General features: G+C 42.6%; 1 long non-coding RNA gene across 2 annotated transcripts; it reads left to right on the top strand.

Moving 5' to 3' along the window:
• Positions 1-325: 325 nt before the first annotated feature.
• Positions 326-1,604, top strand: LOC131896816 (uncharacterized). Of its 2 annotated transcripts, none has more exons than XR_009375519.1 (2): positions 326-514; positions 1,279-1,604. It is a non-coding gene; the product is annotated as an uncharacterized LOC131896816 (long non-coding RNA). The 2 variants fall into 2 exon arrangements; XR_009375520.1 differs by having other exon boundaries at positions 326-657.
• The last annotated feature ends 19,808 nt before the right edge of the window (positions 1,605-21,412 follow it).

Raw genomic sequence — 21,412 nt, 5'->3', positions numbered from 1 at the left:
ACCCATTACAGCCTGATGCCTTCTACAGCCTATTGAATAGCCATTATTACATATCATGCTTTGAATTTGGGGGCTTGCTTTCCCCCCACAGGAGGTAAGCCATTCTCCTAACTGTTGGGTTCCATGAGCAAGGCTTACAGCTGGGAATGGTCAGAGATGAACCCTGCCACTAGGAAAGCAGTCAGCAGGCTTCCAGGGTAGGTGGGGTGAAGGCGTTTGATTGTCTTTAGAGCCAGGTAGTGGGAAAAGAGGAAAAGTGCCTCTAGCAAAGCCTCTGACATCATCAGAACACATGGTCTTAGGACGTCATCGGAACACGTGGTCTTAACTTCAGAGTGAGATTACTGGGCTTTGTTATGACTTTGCTAATTCAACCCCTTTGAGGAGATGAGCCATGCTATTCTTTTCATTGCAACTTGTCTATTGGTTACTTTGGACATGACTGTATGAGGATGAACTAGATTTTGAAAATCCAGGGAACAGCTTGTGAGCAACTTAGTATTCAAGACTTTTGGTAATAAGTTCAAGCATTTACAACATACCTTATGTGGCCAAGCAAAGTTCCAGATACCGTGATGTGTATGGAAAGAAACAAGACCTTTTCTGCTTTAAACAAGATAATTTCAGAGAGAACCTTAAATTACAGGACAATGGACTGTATGTAAAAGTAGATTCAAGGCAAAAAATAACCTGTGATCTCACAGAGTCTCCTGGGTTGGGCCTTCCAAGATGAACAAAGAATACATGAGCAGAAGATGGAAGTGGAGGCAGGCAGGAAGTGAGACTCAGAAGTTACTTTTGCCCAGGGCCAACGTGCTTTTTAATTGAATACTGCCTCGATTCAAGGGTTTTTATGGTTTTGAAGAGCCTGGTGCCCATTTCTGCCTTGGCAAATGTGCTTCTCAGCGGAAACTTTTAAGCAACCATTGTCAGAGTGTCAGAGTGTCTAAGTTGAGACCTTGATGTTCTCATTGCTGAGTTTATTGGATACTTTGCTGTAGTGTACATTATATGGGCAAACTGTTGTATGTTGTTTGAGCTCACCCAGAAGCTAGCTCTGAAAGTAGGATTTCCCCTCCCTCCCCCGTCCCATTTCAGACCTGGATGGATTTGTCTCAAAGCGTCTCCGGAGACTCCTTGTGTGGGGATGTGCTGTCTGCTCCAACTCTGTGGGGTGGGAGGAGAACAGCAAGAAAAGCACACGAGTGAAAACATGTGTTCTTGCAAACAGCTGGAAGGTGACCCAGTTCCCAACTTAGGTTTCTATTGTTTTTCCAGTAATGTCAAATGCCCACAATGGCACTAGGAAGGCCGGAGCTCGCCTGTGTATAGACTGCTCTGTTCTGCCCACAGCACTGAATGGAAACTCCGGCTGACTGCCCCGTGCCGCCTCTCTCCATTTCTGCTTGGTGTCTGTAAGCTCGGATTTGATGATGCTACATTTTGTTTTCTTTCAACTGAGCTACCCCAGCAGTCTCTGCCGGATGTTGTGCATGCCTGATCTGATGATGCTTTGCTATTCACCATTGATTCTCTCTGTCTGATATCTATTCTTTTCCTTTCCTTGCTAAAGACTTAATAAACCCAGTCATTCGAAACTGAAAGCATAGTGTTGTCCGTCATTCTCTTGACCACACAGAGCATTTGCTAGCACCACAGCTGTAGAGATTACATGTGGGAAACAGAGCAAGAAACAAACTCCTTTGTCTTTGGCAAAGATCTATTTCAACCCGATTGTTAGCTTCTTTTATCTCTCCGTATTCACTAAGGAAACCTCGAGGAATTTACCTATTTTTAGGTAAGCACCCATGCTGTGAAAAGTAACATGTAACATCTACTTTCGTTCATTAAGGCATCTTGGAATTAAAGTCTGAATGGGAGCAATCATTCTCCTTACCAGGCATTTATAAACAAGATGGCATGTCTGATACACACCGCCTTGAAGAATCCGTGTGAGGTAGGATAGAAGGATGGAAAATTATAGACATGAGAAAGGAAAGGAGTTTCTCACTCCAGGTTCTAGTAGGAGCCTCTCACATGAGCATCAAGAAGTCTTAAGCAATTAACATTTGCTCTAAGCCTTTCTTTTTTCTCAACTATAAACCTACAGTTTCCTAGAAATCTCACCAGAAACCCTATTTGCAGTAAAAGATATGTCATAAACACCCATGCAATTCAGGTGGCTTCTGGTTTTACTTTATCAGATTGTAATTCCATCCAAGGCATCTCCAGAGCCATCCCATAATCTCACTTATCAGAGAGAGGGAGTGGGTTTCTTAGCAACCTTCTAAGGTGTAAGGAGAGCTACCAAATGGCGTATCTGTTTACTGCTAAGACTTAACTCTGTCTCTTAGAGATACCCACATGCGTACTTGGAGTGTATGTTTTTCTTCCCAAGCACCCCTCTTTTAACCGCTGTGCTTAAAATCTGTATCAAATCTCTTTTAATAAACCCAGCTCTGCTTTATCCTGAATTGTCCTAAAATTCTTTTCTGTGTCAAAGCTGGAAATCCTGTGTTTGCTTGAGTGGAGTTCTCTGAAAAACTCCTCCTCAGTTTTTCCTCCTCCAGAGACAGTGTGGAGCTGTGTCTCCATCCCCGTAATCAGTGATACGTGGATCTCGGACATGGCAGGGGTGGGAATATAAAACAAACCACTGTTGTAACAACTGTGTAAATTCATGGATGACAGTCTGCTGCAGGTTAGGACAATGGCCTTTCCCTTTATCCCACAGCTGCCAGAATAATGACTGGTCCTACCCAACAGAGTGAACTAGCTTGCATAAATCACTTTCCCCTCTCTCTCTCTCTCTGGTGCTGGGGATTGAAGCTAGGGTCTTGAGTATGCTGAGCAATTGCTCTACCATGGAATGTCACCTCCAAGACTGTTTCCTGCCACAGTCGCCCTTGCACTTGCTGATGGGTGGTGGCTTGATTGGAATGTATTGGAACATGGGGTGTGCATATGGTGTTAATCAGCTCAAAGTAGCATAAGGAATCCAGAGAGCTGAGAATGTCAGCTGCAGATAACACGAGACCAAGATCTTAAAGAAATATAATTTGGTTTAGAAAACCAAATTTTCTTTCATTATGAACATGCCAAACACCATTAAACCAAACTACCATAATATGCCTGATTAAAGATATCAGATACATCTAGTTTTCCAGATAGTGATTAAAGGTCTGGACTCAAAATTCTTACTTATGATGATTTTTTTAAAATCAGTAATGTATAGATTGGTGAGTTGTTTAAATGAAGTCTTATTAACTTGTAATAAAATGATTAAGATTATAAAAACATCCATTTTAAGGGATAAAACTGTATTGCTGTGATATGATGTGAAATATTAGCATTTCTATGTTTTAACATCTACATGAAAATTAATTTATAGTTTTCAATTTGATAAGTATTAATTGAGCACCTATTACATTCCTGGAATTGTTTTGAACTTCTGGTATAGAAAGATGCAAAATATCTGATTTCTGTAAATTTTCATATAGGGATAGGGCAAATTATTCCAAAGCCAACAGCGTATTTTAGACAGTGATTTGAAACAGTGGCCTAGGATGATGTAGTCAAAAGAATTGCCTACTGGGGACTCTAACAGCTGCCATGGCCAGGGAAGGTCTTCATTCTGAGAACTGGATATTTGAGACAAGTTCATTAATATTTCCAGGAAGTATTTTCTGAGTAGAGTTGTGGTGATATTTTATTTGTGCTGAAATGTGGTGATATTTTATTTGTACGTTAATAAATAAAGTGTGCCTGGAGATCAGAGGGGAAAAGGCCAGCCATTTTAAGTAAACAAAGAAGTCAGACAGCACACGCCCTTAATCCCTTAGAAGGCAGGATCTCTGTGTGTTCAAGGCCACACTAGGGAACAGAGCCAAGTGTGGTGACACACGCCTTTAATCCCAGTACCAACTATAGAGACCTGGAGGTCTGTACAGATGGACAGACAGTGACAGAGCTGTGTAGGAAGAGGAAATGAGGTAGCTGGGCTAAGAGCCAATAAAAGGACAGAAAATTAAGGCATATAAGCCTGGGTAGACAGGAAGTCATTCTCTTTGGAAGCTGCAGAGTTGATCAGGTGAGGTTAGCTGGTGGCTTCCCGTATTTCCCTGATCTCTTTAAGGCTTTAACCCAAACTTCTGGCTCTGTGTTTTTTATTTAATAAGACCATTCAGAAATTCGTCTACATCTAGTGTAGTGTGTTGAAAGACCCAGAGGTAGGAACACTTTTAATTGGTACAAGGAACCAGAAAGAGAGCCATATGGTAAGCTAGCATGTAAGGGGCTTAGGGATTTATAGGCTATGGGGACAAGGCACTAATCTCAGACAGAAGGGAATTAATATTGGATATGAAAAGGCTACAGATAATATTTGATACTCACTTAAAACTTACGGCCATGGCTTGTATAGTGAGGTCAGGGAGTATAGCATTCCTTTGTCTTCGGTACAGTTCTTGTAGTAGATGTGTGATAGATAGATAGATAGGTGGGAATAATCAACTGTACTTTCCATGGGTGTATGATGGCAGAAATTAGGGTCAAGAAGGCAGAAGTGTTTGCATGATGGTTGTAATGATGAATCAGCAACTTAGGGTCATTTCCAAGGCTGGTGTTTAAATGCCTTCTCTTCACCCAGTTGGTGAGGAAGGAATCTGTGACCTGGGGTAGTGAGAATGCTGAAGGACATCGTAAGATGCTCATCCACTGGACAGATGAGACTAACGGCAGTTTGTCCATCTCATATACTCCTATCCCGAGGCAGGAAGACACAGGTTGTACTCTGGAGTAGAACAAACCATCTGGGATTGTAGCAGGTAGACAATAAGGTTTCAAGATGATGGCAGTGGCCAATGATCACGAAGGTATGTGATTGGCTTGTAGATGAATAATTCTGTAGATTCACAGAACCCAACTCTTGCTCCTCAGAAGAAACCAAGAGCTGTTCCTCTGCCTCACAATATTGAGGGTTGTTTGACTGGAGGCTTTAGTCTGTAGGTGAAGGGTCAGGAGGGGAGCAATGTGCCGAGGCCATTCAGGGGTCTCCAGGGTGTTTCCAGATGTCAGGGAAACATGCTATATTGAACCTTAACTTTAGGTCTTCACTGCAGCTCGGAAGGTGCAATAGAGGGTGTTAGAAGAATTGTTGGAATGGGACTAATAGGAGATGGTTGTAAGAGAAGGATTCTGAAATTATTATCCCAGTTAGATGAGATCAAATGGAGGGCATGACCTTGGCATGAAGAGGAATTGGTAGAGAATGCTGAGTTATCATAGGTGACCTTGGAGACTCAGAATTCTGGTGATGACAGAATTGTGAAGCACACTGTGGTTAGTTTTAAATTTGTTTGGACACAGGGAAGCTAGCAGGTCATGGTTCTGAGCCATCATCAAGAAAGTGTGGGGCTACTGGCTGGCTGTCCTCTCTTTGAAGGAGTGAAAAGGACTGTGAGGACTTCTAGCTAGGACAGATGGAGGTATGATCCCATCCATAGCACCATGGTGCCATGCCCCAGTAGGTGGTACAGGGGCATATTTACATATGCACACTCTAGGTCATGGTTGCAGGAGAACATTCATGTATGCACACTCTAGGTCATGGTTGCAGGAGAACATTCATGTATGCACACTCTAGGTCATGGTTGCAGGAGAACATTCATGTATGCACACTCTAGGTCATGGTTGCAGGAGAACATTCATGTATGCACACTCTAGGTCATGGTTGCAGGAGAACATTCATGCATGCACACTCTAGGTCATGGTTGCAGGAACACATTCATATATGAATACTCTGGCTCACAATTAGGGGGGATTTTCATATATGAACCCTCAGGCTCATAGTTACAGGGGCACATTCATATATGCACACTCTAGCTCATGGTTGGGGGGAGCATTCAAATATGAATAGTCTGGCTCACAGTCGTAGCACTATAGTTTTTGCCTTTTTGAAAAACGAAAACAAAACTCCAGTCTTTAAAGATTCCAAGTTTCTGTTGAAAGTGAAAATAATTGGGAGGGAGATGGGAACATCAGTCACATAGTGTGGAAGCAGACACTCCAGTACCCTTGACAACCTGCCACATGCAGACAGATGACACTTGAGTTCAGTCTTTAATGGCAACCTTGAGCCGAAACTTCTGCTAAAACGTCCTAGTTTCTTGACTGGAGGAAATTATGAGGTGATAAATTTGTGTTGCTTCAGTCATCGAGTTTGTGGCAATTTGTTATTCAGTAAGAGAAAATGAGTGTGGAATGATAACTACACGGTTCCTTGGGGTTCTTTTAAGACGTACATGACTCAACACATACTATGTGTTTAGCACCAAGGCTGGCCCTTCCTAAACATGGTTAAGAGCAGTTTCTAAACAGTGCAATTCAACTTCATGCAAAGCATTTATTATAGCTAGACCTTGGCTTCTCTATTCCCTGATATGATCAACCTACGGTGAAGTCTTTACACTCAGAAACTTTTTCTGAAGTGTTCATGGATTTCTGAAGGGCCAAGCCACTGTCACACATTGATGGTTCATAGAAGTCAACTGCTTAGTGTCATCATGGGCCCTATATTGTATTTCACAGCATTTGTAATTGCTGTCCCTGAGACAACCTCTGCAGGAACTCTGGTGGGTGTGCATGGTTTTTGTTTTTCTTTTTGAGGTGGGGATATTTTGGAGGGGGAAAAAATCAGATACTTAATAGTACTTGCCATTTATTCTAGAAAACAAGGCCTTTTTTTTTTAAAAATAAAAGTGAATGCAGAAGCCTGAGCTTCACCAGGTACATAAGGCTGAACAAAGAACATCCGAAATAAAACAAAAGGTTATGGTATGTTTTAAGACTCTTTAAGACCTTCAATTACCAGAATAAACCACCTGGTCCCAGGCTGACAGGAAGGTATGCAATTTCAACTGCGAAAAGCCAAGCTTCGTGTATCAGCTAGGTGCTAATATGCCTTTATTAGGGTCTATAACTTCAAAATGAAGTTTTCAGAACCTGGGAGGATGGAAGCTCATTAACTTCTCTCCTCTTTGAGGAGGAGATATTAGAAGCCAGTGAGTTCTGACAGCTTTTTAACAGTGGAGTTCCTGGACTTCATGACATTTGTTAACAGTGTGCAAAGATCAGCCATAAAACTGATGGTGCTGGCCTGCTTTCGGGCGTGACATCTCAGGCAAAGCCTTTAAGCACATGCTTATGAGACAGCCCACAGGCAGCAAGCATAAGGGAGCAATGATGCCCTTTCCAACAACCTGTTGTGGTGAACTCGGTTCCTTTGATGCCGGGAGCCTGGAACGAATGACTTCCTTTGCTGGAGAGACTGTGGGCTTTGATAATGAGTGAGAAAATAAGAAAAGGAGTCCTGTTAAGACCTTAGTGAAATGTTGCTGCTTCTCTCTCTCTCTCTCTCTCTCTCTCTCTCTCTCTCTCTCTCTCTCTCTCTCTCTCTCTCTCTCTCTCTCCCTCTCCCTCTCCCTCTCCCTCTCCCTCCCTCTCCCTCCCTCTCCCTCTCCCTCTCTTCCTCCCTCTCTCTCTCTCTCTCTCTCTCTCTCTCTCTCTCTCTCTCTCTCTCTCTCTCTCAATAGATGTACCCATTCTAGACCTCAAAGGACCACCTGCCACTGTCCTTTCACAACTGCCTATCAACTTAGACAGAGTTACAATGTCATAGTATGTGCTTGCAAGCATTTCCAAGGGCTTTTCCGAGGCCTGCCCTTGGCCCATAGCACCTGACAGAGAGTTGGCAGTAGGGTTCTAGACAGAGATCCTTCTCATCCAGAGTGGACTGGAGGTCTAGTTGGTAACCTTTGAATAAGGAAGACCTGCCATGTTTATTGATCTGTTACACATACAGTTTTTTTTTTCCTGATTACTTCCTTGACAGCAACTGTGATTTCTAACGGCAGCTAGGCTTCCTCCCATTCTTGATGCTGCACGTTGATGGGAGTCTCCTTTTCTAATGAATTAGGTGATAGTTTCTTTTTCGCTGAACTTCTATAAGCAAACACCCTGTTCACTTTCCGCCATGTGCAAGGCAGGTAACCCTTTTGTCGCTCACGATGTAAAACTGTGGCCTCATGAGATGGGGACCGCCCCAGGTTCTAAAACTAAGTGGCTTTTCTGGCAGGTGGTCTTTAGTTTAGCAGAACTCTCTAGAGTTTATGTTGAGCACACAGCTGAAATGATTCTCCAGGCTTTATCACTTATAAATAGGTTAACATGAATGTCCTTGGCTCTGAAAAAAAATCTCTGAAACCTCCCTGTGGTTTTTCTGGAGTGATCGTCCACGGAATGGGGTCCTCCCAGTTGCTCCAGAAAAGCCCACGACAAGGTTGACCGTTCACGCCTTCAACCGTTACCCATTTAGCAGGGCCATTTCTGGGTGTCAGCTCAGCTTGCTGAACAATGGGAAGCTTGGTGTCTTGTGCTCTGAGGCCTCCGAACACAGCAGAGAACAGTCAAAGCTCCCCAGGTTGTTTTATGAAAAGCATTTCTTGTGGCGACAGGCATGTGAGAGCTAGAGCTGGCCAGGTTCTGTGTTTTGTATAGCCCCCTTTTCTTGAAAGCATAGTTTTTAAAAATAGCCGAATGTGCTGGCAAAGAGCCTTTGTTCATGTTAGGCAGGTGGTCTCTTAAGGCAGGTTCAGAAGATATTACTCTGATGGGAAATAAACCACGTACTTGGGGCCTTTAGCTATTTCTGATGGTGGTCTTTGGGTATAGGTGGTCTCTTTAGTAATTTTATTGCACATATTTAATGCATATATTGATTAACACTGGTTTATTTAACGGCATGTGCAGCACAAAACCTGAATGGACAATATTAGAATTAGCTTACATTTTTATAGCTGTAATACAACTGCTATTTCTATGGCCATTTAATGTGTTCTGGCTATAAAATACATTGCTTATGCTAAGTTTGTGGGTGGTGCTGGAGAGAGACTCCAAAGGACCAGCTTGGGAAAGTCTGTTTACCCAGCTAGAGCTCAGATACTCTGTGGAGGATTAGGAGTGATCCCGTATGAAAAGGCAGGCTCTCTCTCAGGTCAACAGACGATCAGGGCCAGCGAAGGTTCTGTCAATCAGTATCACAGTGTGAAACAAGCCACAAAGCAAAGACTGGGCGGAGCCTAGGCCGTGGTCTAGTCCTGTGACGTAACGTGACACCTACCTTCAAGTACCTCTGAATCAATGGCTACCCCAGGCAGGGGGAGACTAGATGAATAAAAAGAACAGAAGAATAATCTGTTCCCTTTTTAGGATTGTACATTAAAATACAATTTTACTATTTGAGAATTTCACACAATGTACTGTTCACTCCGCCCCGCCCCCCCAATCCTGCAAGATCCATACCTTCTCCAACTCCATGCACTTTTTTTTCTTTTCCTAATAACCCATTGGGTCCAGTTTGTGTTGACTGTATTTTCCAGGGTGTGAGGCCATCCACTTGAGTGTAGTTGGCCTATTAGGGGTCACAGCATTAGAAACCCTGTTTCTTTTTCCCCTAGCAGCCATCAACTGTTAAGGACTATGCATGTTTTAAGTGCAAAGGCTCCGTCTTACTAATTCTGCACAGCACCTGGCACCCATATCATCACGTTAATGTTTGAAAAACAAATCTGAGAGAGTCCTAGTGGTCTCAGGCCTAAGGCTGATTTAATGGCAAGTCTTCAGCTTAGAGTGTTTCTGCATTTTAATATTGATTTTCTTTATATTACTAATACATCGAGATGGGAGAAAAGCCACCCCCACCAAAATGGCTGCAAAATTAATGGCATCATAAATAATGTTTTTGACATTCAATTTTAGTATTCTAGCCAAGTCTTTCCACCTCCATCTTGTATTGTTTCCCTATGCTGGGGTTAATGAGTGGGACTTGAGCATGGTGTGCCGAGATCCACCACTGAACTGCATCCCCAACCAGCTTCCTCTCATGTTCTTCATCTTCAGCTTGAGACTGATGGTGCTGTGTGTCTGGATGCAGTTTTCACTTTTTACTGAGACCATGTTATTACATACTGAGCTAGAATACCATAATAACTTTAACTTTATTTTTCTCCAAGTGCATATTAACTTCATTTTCTTTCTAGTGCATCTTCTTTCATGCCATTGAAATGCGAAAATGAGAAGATGAAGATTGAGGTCTGCAGTAATTCTTTAAAATATGGATGAAGCAAAAAACAAAATTGGATAATATCTTTTTAGCAAAATGCCGCAATGCTTTGTGTTTTCCATATAATTTGCCTTGAATATCAGAGTTTTGGTCTTGATTCTTAAGGAGTTTATTTTCTGTTGGTCTCTTTCTGTGGTGTGTGTGTGTGTGTGTGTGTGTGTGTGTGTGTGTGTGTGTGTGTGTTAGAGAGAGAGAGAGAGAGAGAGAGAGAGAGAGAGAGAGAGAGAGAGAGACGGAGAGAGAGAGAGAGAGAGAGAGAGAGAGAGAGAGAGAGAGAGAGAGAGAGAGAGAGAGAGAGAAATCTGAAGCTAAGTGCTTAATAAGGAAAGTAGCTTTGTTTGGCTTGTGGATTGGGGGCTGGAAGTCCGAGACTAGGCAGCTTCATCTGTTTGGTCTTTAGTAAGGGCTTTCTTGGTTGTGTCCACGTGGAAGAGAAATAGACAGGAAGTAGGTCTGCATGTGGGAGTCAAGCATGCATGCAGGAGTCAAGCATGCAGGAGTCAAGCATGTGGAGTAGCTTGGTTTCTATCAATTTTCTCTCATGAGAATGAACTCACTCCTTGAGACTGGCTGTACTCCCTTCCCAGGCTTCCACCTCATGACACAACCACCTTCATTAAACCTCATCTCTCAAAGGTTCTACTCCTCACAGCTCTCATACTGGGGATTAGAGCTTTCAGTAGGTGAGCCTTTAGGGGTCATGTTCAAACCATGCCTATTCAAACCTGTACATTTTAGGTAAAGGAAAGAGCATTTCCCATTAGGACTCACTTTATCTCCCTGAATATAATCAGTTATCATGGACTTCAGGATTTGTTTGTGGAACTATTATTTCAATTGAAATGAAGTTGAACAAAATAATAGCTCATCATCAGAGTTCTACCAATTGTAGCCATTATGGCAGAAACAGTTTTCATATATTTAATTTGTTTGCATCCCAGAAACTAAATGCTTTCAGCTATTGAATTCATAGTGAGTTTATTTTTATTCAAAATAGCTTTGAAAAAAAATTTCCTAACGAACATCGCTTTTTCCCAATTCAAGAGGTATTTATTCTGTTTCTTTTCCCCTTCCTCCCTTTCACACTAAAAATTACTATTCTTTGTCCTTTGTCTGCAGCTTGAGCAGGCTCACTGTGTAGTGGTCTAATGAGGAAATTGCCACAGGGATGTTGATGGCAGTCACACCTCTTTGCCACTGTAGGCTTTCTCTATTTGGTGCCCAAGACTCTGGCTTGTGTCTGTTGCACACGTGTTCTTCCGATGGTCTCATTTGGTAGAATGTTGAAATAAAGCTTGCTACAGCAATGCCCAATTGCACGACTCATAATTAGTCTGAATAACATTTTCCATTTTAAACCCTGATTTTATGGGGTTTACTGCTTGGCCCATAAAATCACGTTCCAAACTGAGACTTGGCATAATTTTTAGCATAAGCAAATTTACCATAGCTATAAATCACTGGCTCCAGTCTTGACCCTAGAAGCGAAGAGCAGGCTCACGTGAACCAGGGCAGAGGCGACAGGCTTGTGGGAGAGGCACAGCATCTTTGATGTTACCAGTGCGGTTCACATGCTGCGCAGCATCAGCAGCCAACCTACATCCGGGCAGTCCAGGGACATGATTCAGAATATGAACACCCAAGTGAAGCTCTTCTTTTCAGAGATTTGTTTATGTGCATACACATGTGCATCTATCAAGAAACAGTTTCAGACTTCTGGAGAAGATAAGAATGGCATGAGTTAGGGGCGCCTCTCCCGTTTGGATTTGATATGTGATATGAGGCTTTCTGAAAAAAAAATTCCTAAGCACGATTGCTATATTTTGTGATCAAACATGCCTGGTTGGAATTCCAGCACCTGTTCCCGTGTCCTCCACTTCTCTTCACCACCAAAAGGACATTGGCTGTCAGCCACGAGAGCAAACAAACATTTCAAGTCATTTACCTGACAGGGCCGAGTTCTGTCCTGGCTGCGGTGGCTTTCCAAGCAGGTTCCTGGGCAGCACCTGTTACTCGTGAGCTCATTACAAATGTCTGTTGGGACCGTTCCCAAGTTTGCTGAACCAGAAACTGTGGACTGGTGCCCAGAAATCTGTCCTTTAATCAGTGATTCTGATGACTGTCATAGTTAAGAACCAGTGGTGCGGTGGCTTGGATGAAGGGCTCTGTGATCACAGGGACCTTTGCCACAGCTCAGCTCTTGAATGCCCCCCAAGCCTTTGTGCTCAGGCTTGGTCCTCAGCCTTTTGTGCTATTAGGAGGTGATGGGACCCTTAGGATGTGGGGCATGTGGAAGGAACTTAGGTTATGGGGACATTGAGGTCCTGTTCTTCTTCTTCTCTTCTCCTTGCTTCTTGGTAGCCATCCTCACCAAGTAGCCCCATGCTCTTGTCCTGAAGTACTGTCGCCATATTATATAAAAATAATACAGGTTGTGCATAGATAATCTGACTTTATCTCTGGGTTCTCTAATCTTTGATACTCTTTGACCTGCCTGATCTTCAGTTGCTTTATTTATAAAATGGACATAACTATGAAGAAACTGAAAATAAGCACTTTATGCGGTTTCTAAAATTTATTTATTTACTTATATTACTTTTTTGAACCAGGGTCTCATTATTTATAGTCCTATCTGGCTTAGAACTTGCTATGTAGACTAGTTTGACCTTGAACTCACAGAGACCCACCTGCTACTGGTTCTCAAGTGCTGGGATTAAAGCCACGAGCTACCATGCTCTACATAACATTTATATTTTATCATGCACACAGCAGATTTCCTTCTGGAATTTTCATATATACTTGATTTTGGAGGACCCACCCCCTCCTCTTCTCCTCTCTACCTATCCCCCTCCTCACACCCTCTCAGTTGCTTTCACCCTCAGTTTTCCCCCTTTCACTTTTATTTATTAAATGAGCTACATATATAGAATCATCAAAACATCATGTGGAATATGGTGGATTAATGCTTAACAGTTATGATACAGATAGAGATGATAGAGAGAAGTGAGTGATATGTTTTCAATGTATTAAGCTGAGATCCTTAGGCCCGGGCTCCTACTAACCCACACAGCCTACTTTGTGGTGTGAGCTTTGGGGAGTGGTAGTTTACATTCCCTGTCCCTGTGGTTGTGACATCAACAGATTCTCTTCTTAAATAACACAACCCCAAATGCATAGAAGGGTGGGCGTGGGTAATAGAAGTAATTCAAACAAAAAGCAGTGAACAAAGCAGTTGTTTTTCTAAAAACAAGGAAAAATGTCGTTTTATTTCATAAAGTTTCATAAAGTTAAATAATGTGCTTTTCAGATTATTTAGATAGAAGTTAATCATTTAGTGGAACATATATAAAAAGCTAATCAAGTTTGAGGAATTCATTTATTGGAATGCTTTCTGGGGACTATTTTAAGGCAATTAGATGATGTGTATAGAATACTATGTAGAGGAATGTTGCCACAGAAGTTCCACAATTTTTATCATGCCAAAGATTATGAATCTTCCATGACCCTTCAACAGTGAGAGCATACAGTTCTGTTACCACTTGAAACTGTGCATCTTCATTTCACAGTTTAATGGCAAAGAAGACAGCGCCGTAAAGCTTTAATGTGCTCCGTTTCTTTTCCAATGCTCTTATAAAGCACTCTGACACAAAGCACCTTACAAGATGGGAAGAGTTTATTCAGTTTACACTTCAAGTCACGGTCCATCATTGAGGGAAAACATGAAGCAGAAGCCACGAGGAACATTGCTTGCTGGCTTGTTCTCTCATTCACTGGCAAGCTCATGCTTAGCTAGCCTTCTTATGCAGAACAGGGCTGCCTGCCTAAGGGTAGTGCTACCCATAGTGGTCTAGGTCCTTCTGCATCAATAAATAACCAGGATTACCTCCCCCGACACCAGATATGTACATAGGCCAGTCTGATGTAGGTAATTCTTCAATGGAGTCTTTCCTCTCAAATGATTCTAGGCTGTATAAAGTTGAAGACAGCTAACTAGCATGAAATTTAACTTCCATAAAAAATTATTTGAAATATAAATACCCTGTTATGGTAAGTCCTCAAATAGTCACCTGTGATGTTTGACGTGCCAAAGGTTCCATTGTCATTATAACCATCATCACCATCATCATCATCACTATCATTATCATCATCACCAACATCATCACCATCATTATCATCATCACCAACATTATCACCACCACCATCATCACCACCATCATCATCATCATCACCAACATCATCACCATCATCATCATCATCATCATCACCACCAACATCTTCATCAATCATCAACATCAGCCGGGTTTTATGTAAGCCAAGCTGATCTTGAACTCCCAAGTGACCGAGTTTGGCCTTGAAATCTTGATCCTCCTAATTTCACCTTCCAAGTGCTGGGATTCCAGGTGTGTTCCATCATGCCTGGCTCTGGTTTCATCATTATTTCCCTGATTAGAAACAAGTAGGTTTTTTTTTTTTTTTACTTTGAAATTTAGTATTTCTATGTTGAAAAGTTTTACTCCTTGAAAGCATCTGTGATTTATTCTTTATACCTTTCTATGAGCGTAGACACATACATGCACACTTCTCTCCATAGTTCAATTTTCTGTCCATCCTAGACTTGGTTTTTTAAGTGACCACATAGATACAATTCAGTTCAAACATTTCATTCCTGAATTGGATCTAAGTACAAATTAAGACTAATGTAACAGGGAGGCTAAGTTGTTGTGTCTTGAGTACAGCATATGAACCAAATATGGCAAGGTGATACAAAGTCATTTCAAAAAGTATCCTCACATGTGGATGTGAGATGGAGAAGGCTTGGGAGTGGCTCTAAGTCAAGTCCTTCTGTGGTGATGGTCAAACGCAGGAATTGGGAAAATTGACTTTTCTAAGAGCAGAAATAAAGGGCAGAATGCAGCTTCCAGGGGAGTGATGCCTCTCACTCCCCATATCCCACCCTAGCTCCCTTTCCCCTTTTTGAGCGGAAGAGAAGATGCCACATGGCATCAACTACTCACCTGCATCAACAGCTTGATGTTCTTTGTCCTTATTTGTTCCCTTAAGAGTTTCTTGTATTTTTCTTGCCAAATGATCCTTGCATCCCAGAATCAGTGTGCGTGTACTACCAAATGTCTTTTCTATGTGACTTCCCCTTTGAATGTGCTCTTGAAATAGCTCTCTGATAGTTTGTTGAGGACTTTTCTACTGTTGTTCATTACAGGTATTGACCTATAGCTTCTTTTTATGTATAGATACATTTTGCATTTGGTCTTGAAAAAGAGTTTGGAAGGCCCCCACGCCCCGGCCCCCAGAAGAGTCCACGAGGGCTGGCATTAACTGGCTGCTTCTATTCCCACTTCTGAGACTCATTTATTTGCTTATTCATTTCTGTACAAATAAAAAATACTTTAGTAATGGTCTCTGTTCCTTTGGACCATTCTCTCAAAAATTATGGACTGACTTCTCTTTGGCATCTTATTTTCTAATTAAATGATAGTATTTTTCAGTAATATTCCAAAAATATTCAGTTGGATTGGGCTCAGAATTACATTTAAATTACACAACACCACGAGTAGACTGGTAGTGTTTTTCTTAACCTTAAATTCATTATTTGAAAATGTTTTACATGTATACAGTATGTCTTGATGATGTCCACCTCTCATTTTTCCCTTTCAGCTCCCCCAGAGCCCCCATCTCATCTTCCTCTCAACTTCATGTGTGCCTTTTATAATTTCTTATTTACTTTTTAACCCACTGAGTCCAATCAGTGCTTCCCATAGGAAGCTATGGGGTCATCAACTGGGGTATGGGGAATCTACCAGTGGCCATTCTATTAAAGAAAAGCAGCTCTGCAGCTGTCAACTGCTCCTCAGCTGGGGGAGGGGGCAGGACTCACCGGCCCCTTGCCCTTGCGCTGGAGCTCTTACCTGGCTTGATCTTGTGCCGGTCTTGTGTAGGTAACCACAGATGCAGTGAGTTCGTGTGTGTGACAGCTATATGGTGTCAGGAGGCCAACTTTTCACCACACTTTGCCATCTCCTCAGCCTCTTCCATTCTTTCCAGCCCCTCTTGCATGAGCTTCCCTGAGCCTTGGCAGGGGTTGGGAATGGTTATCAATGTCTCCTCCACAGCGGAGCACTTATTCTCAGCATTTTGAACAGTACTGCTTCTCTGCATTCAACACGACCTGCTGCAGTCAGAAGCTTCTCTAACTTGGGAGCAGAGCCAATCTGGATGTCCATAAACAGGTAGATGGCAGTTTGACAACATGGCCACTTAGAAAAATGCCAGCAAGAGGTTCTCTCCTAGTCCCTATGACTTCCCTAAGCCATGGGTTTTGACTATGTTTACTGTGCCAGACGTGGATTCTCTCTTGTGGAGTGAGTCTCAAATCCAGTCAGGTAAGTGGTTGGTTACCTCATAAACAGTTTAGCCTGAGCGCCTCTTGCCTGGCAGGCCAGTTTTGCAGCATGTGGGGTCCAGTGCTGGAGAAGGTCAGTGATGTCTTTTCTCCCCTGGCAGCTGCAGAGAACCTCCCAGCACTGTGAAAGCTGGCCAGTGGTCAGGGTTTTCTGGTCACTTCAAGACTGATTTCTCTGTGTCCTGAAATGTGTGGTGTTTTTAGTAATAGGATCTTACCATCTAGTTACGTGAGTAACCCAGAGAAACAGCAACAGCCTGTGTTGCTTTGAGTGCCTGGGGGGCCCCTCTGGCCAATAACTACTAGGGAGGTAACCCGTGCCTGGCACTGGGATTTTCATTCAATAACTCATGTTTTCTGGGAGTAGCAGTGTTCCGTAATGTAGGGTCCTTCTCAAGTTTCTTTAATGATGACATTATTAATTAGCTTAGAAGCTCGTGGGGTTTCCTAAGGCTTCTTCATCCTTCCTTAGTTTTGGTTAGCCCACCCTGTCTTCTGGTCCCCTTCTTCACTTAAACCTTTAGCCCCAGGATTCTCCACCCAACCCCTGCTCCTTTGGACGACATGTGTGCTACTGTCCCCTCACTGTATTTTTCGATTGGATTGGAAGACACAGATTTCCAGGCAGCCTTTTCACTCGTGTTTCTTTCATTGAAGCTTCCTTCAGCCTCTCACTTCCTCATCCCCACCATTCTGCTGCTTGCTTGATTCTGTTCCCAGAGTTCCCCATCCACACGTTCATTTCATATATATTCTACTGTCCCCCCTCCCTAAATGTGTCTCCCCCTGCCAACAGACCATGTTTAGTCTTCTGGTTTCCACATGTATTATGTTAAACACATAAAAGATTTTCAACTAGGACCCTCGTATGACAGAACCTGAGGGTTTTGTGTTTTGTTTTTTGTTTTTGTTTTTTTGAGATCTAGGTTACTACACTCACTGTAATATTTTCCAATTCCATCCATTTACTTACAAATTCAATGATTTTATTTTTTCTTTATAACTGGATCATATTCCACTGTGTACACGTACCATATTTTTATTATCCACTCTCGAGTTGATGGACATTTAAGTTGGTTCTATTCCCTTGCTGTTGTTAATGGAGTGTCAATGAACATGGATGTACAAATATGTCTGTTATAAGATGTATGCCCCGGAGTGGTTCTAGCTGAATCATATGTTAGGTCTATTTCTAGTTTTTGAGAAATCCCCAGAGTGGTTTCCAGAGTGATTCCCATCAACAGTACAGGAAGGTTCTCCTTTCCCTGGATCCACAGCATCATCCGTTGTCATCCTTGTTCCTGCTGACGGTCATCCCGACTTGGGTGAAATGGACTCAGCATAGTCAGAGCTCCTGCTGTCGGTCATCCCGACTTGGGTGAGATGGACTCAGCATAGTCAGAGCTTCTGCTGATGGTCATCCCTTGGGTGAGACCCTTTGATTGGTTCCATAGTCTCTTTTTTATTTAGGTTTATTTTCTTGGTGTTTAGTTTTTTGTTTTTTGTTTTTTTTTTTTCCTGTGTATTCCAGATTCTACTCTTCTGTCATATAGGTAGCTAGCTAAGATGTCCTCTCATCCTGGGGATTTCTACCTTACTTGATTAGACTATTGAGTTTTTTTTTTCTTTTTAAACTAGAATTATAGTATATGTCTCCATTTATTCTATCTTTTAGTAAAATTTCCTTTGGATTGGTACTGATTTCTTGGTTTACATGTCTAATTTTTCATAGCTATCATGAATTGAATATTTTGAAGCAAATATTGGGATCTTGGGAGAGAGTCAGAAAGTACTTGCTTTGTAAGCAGGAGGCCCTGAGTCCAATCCTGGGAACCCAGGGAGTGTGGGGATGGTGGTGGCACAAACTTGTAATCTCAGGTCAGGGGAAGATGGAGACGTGAGGATCCTTGGGGATTGCTGGTCAAACTGTCTAGTGTAATTGTCAGGCACCAGCATCATGAGAAATCTTGTCTAGATGGAGGTAGATGGCATTTCTGAGGATGGCATTCAAGGTTGTCCTCTGGTCACCACACATGTGCAAACACATGCATGCACACACATCCATATGCATTAAAAAGGAAATAGTTTTGAGTTGTTCATCCCAATGAATGTTGTTATTTACAAGTCATTTGTGTGTGTGTGTGTGTGTGTGTGTGTGTGTGTGTGTGACAAATACCTGTGTGTACACGGAGGCCAGGCAATATATTGGACATCCTGTTCAATCACTCTCTGTCATTTTCTCTTGAGAGAGGTTATCTCATGGAACCTGGAGTTAAGCTGGCAGTCAGCAAGTCCCAGTGATTCTCTTGTTCCTGCTCTTTTACAGATATGCACGTGACCATGCACAGCTTTTTATATAGGTTCTGGGGACTTGAACTCAGGGCCTTATACTTGTACAGGAAGTGTTCTTCCCTGCTGGACCATCTCCCTGGCCCCCTGAAGGCCATTGACTTTTTTATGCTTATTTTGTAAGTCAATCACTTTAGTTCCTAAATTCTATTATAGTTTCTGGGTGATTGTTCTGGAAGCACCTCCCTCCCCTTTTAAAAAGAAGGCTTTGATGCCTGGTGTAGGATAATCTAGGAAATGGCCATCCTGCCTATCTGGCCCTCTTTATTTATACGCAGCAGCTGCTGTATTGGTGCATAAACACACAGCAGGGCCCTGTCTCCGGTATTTCCCATCCTCCCTCCTTGCCTGCAGTATTTCATGTGTGTACTTTCCTGCTTTGCTCTATGCTGGTTTGTAGCCTAAGTTTTCTCAGGTCCCATCAGCCCTGTGGTCCCGAGTTCCTCCAGTACTGCCCAGCCCTGCAGTCTCTCAGCCACTTATAAAATAATCATTCAGAGGCTTAATATTAATTATCAACTGTAAGGCCTATGACAGACCTCATGTTAGCTAGCTCTTATAGTTTAACTCAACCCATAACTATTAATCTATGTATCACCACATGTTCCGTGGCTTTACCTGTATCCCATTACAGGTTGCTCCTAGGATGGCGGTCTGGTGTCTCCCTCACTCCGCCTTTCTCTTTCCTGTCTCTCTCCTTGGATTTCCTGACTGCCTCTGAGCTGCCTTGCCATAGGCCAAAGCAGCATTATTTATTAACCAATGGGAACAACATATATTGGCAGCATATAGGAAGACATTCCCCAGCACTGGCCCCTGCTCTGCAGTGGTTAGGTAGCCGATATAAAGCTATGTTCCAGTTGTACCACTTTACCCTCCGTCAGTTCAAGTGTCCCTGCAGGTCCGTGTATACACCCTCTTCCTAACCATTGTCCTCCCTCTGCTCTCACCACATGCTGGGCTGGAGTTCTGACACCAAGCTGCCCCTCTTCTCCTGTTGCTTGTGTACAATTACATCCACAGAGCCACGTACTGATAATGAACTTAAATTTCACTGAGCACTTGCTCGGTTCCGGGGGCGTGTGCCAATTGGAGACACACCCTCCATCCCCATGGAACTTGTAGTTTATGGAGAATCTGACAGTGAAAGGGGACGAAGCACCCACTTTCACGACAGAGAAATAATATTTCGTGTAAAACCTTTGCACTTCTGTACAACTTGTTTATTATTATGCACATGGTCTATTTTTCCACGTAGTCATTATTTCCTATACTTGCTTGTGAAGCCCTGCGTGAGCCAGGTCTTCAGCCATACACTGTTCACTCTCCGGGTCTCAGCCAAGACTTGCTCCGTGGCGTTTTGTGTTTATCCCCTCTCTGTATGAGGTGACTGAATAGCATCCTTCAAACTCTTCTAGTTGGTTCCCTAAGGCATTTCAAGTGACAACATACTACACCTTCCTTCAGGTCTGCAGCTTCAAAGGGGCAATGGGGAAAGTGGGTGTGCTGAGTGGAGATGGCAGCGATTTGGGTCTTGGGTGGCATAGCTGCCGTGCTAAATGAGAGAAGGCACCCTCAGCTGTGGTTTGCTAATTATTAGTGTCTTTTTCCCCTCCTAGAACAAAGGAGTAAGGAAGAAGTTTCTTTTAAAGAAAAGCCAAAGAATTATTACAGATCTTTCCCCTTGACATTCCTAAACATGAACAGGCTAGATGGTGTCATTTTCAATTCTTGCCCTGACTAGTATTGTTTGAGGGATTTTTTTTCTTTTCTTTCAAATTATGCTGATTTCTTACACAATCGTGTGTGTGTGTGTGTATGAAGACTACTTCCACACAGAAAATCTAAGGTTTCTTACCCACTACTCTATATACTCAATAGCACCCATCCCCCGAGTTTGGTGCAGAACTAGCTCCTGGATGCTGATAGGTCAGAGTTCATCTCTACTGAGGATGGGAGAGCATCCTAGGCCCCCAGGGACAAAGCATCCACAGACATTGTACTTAGATGTTTCCCCTCATTTTCTCCACCTGGAAAACTCCCATCGAGAAAGAAAACTGGGTGTGGTCTTAGAAGATTCAGAGTTTTGTGCGTTTGTTATAGATTTCGTATGCTTTTGTTATAGATTTTCTTTCCATTCATCTGGCTTAACAGCCCTCTTTTGTACTGAGGAAATGCACAGAACAGTTTCATAAGAGGCTTAGGAAAAGCTCCAGAATCATTTTTGCAAGTTTTGAAGATTGCCTCAGGAATTTATAAAAACCTGAGTAGAGAGTGGCCAGCTCTCTCTTGTCAGGTTCCAACTGGAAGCAGCTTGAAGTTCTAATAGCTGAGCATTGAACCAAAAGTTTCTCAGAGTAGATTTCAAATGGAAATACCAATTGAATCTACATATGTCACTAAAATTCTAGTCTGTGTTGGTCACACGTCAGAGGTGACAAAATGCTGGTCCCTGAGCAGAGAGT

The sequence above is a fragment of the Peromyscus eremicus genome, chromosome 20, assembly GCF_949786415.1.
Source record: "Peromyscus eremicus chromosome 20, PerEre_H2_v1, whole genome shotgun sequence".
Lineage (NCBI taxonomy): Eukaryota > Metazoa > Chordata > Mammalia > Rodentia > Cricetidae > Peromyscus > Peromyscus eremicus.
Note: the sequence above shows the minus strand (reverse complement) of the source record. Positions and strands in the feature narration are given on the sequence as shown.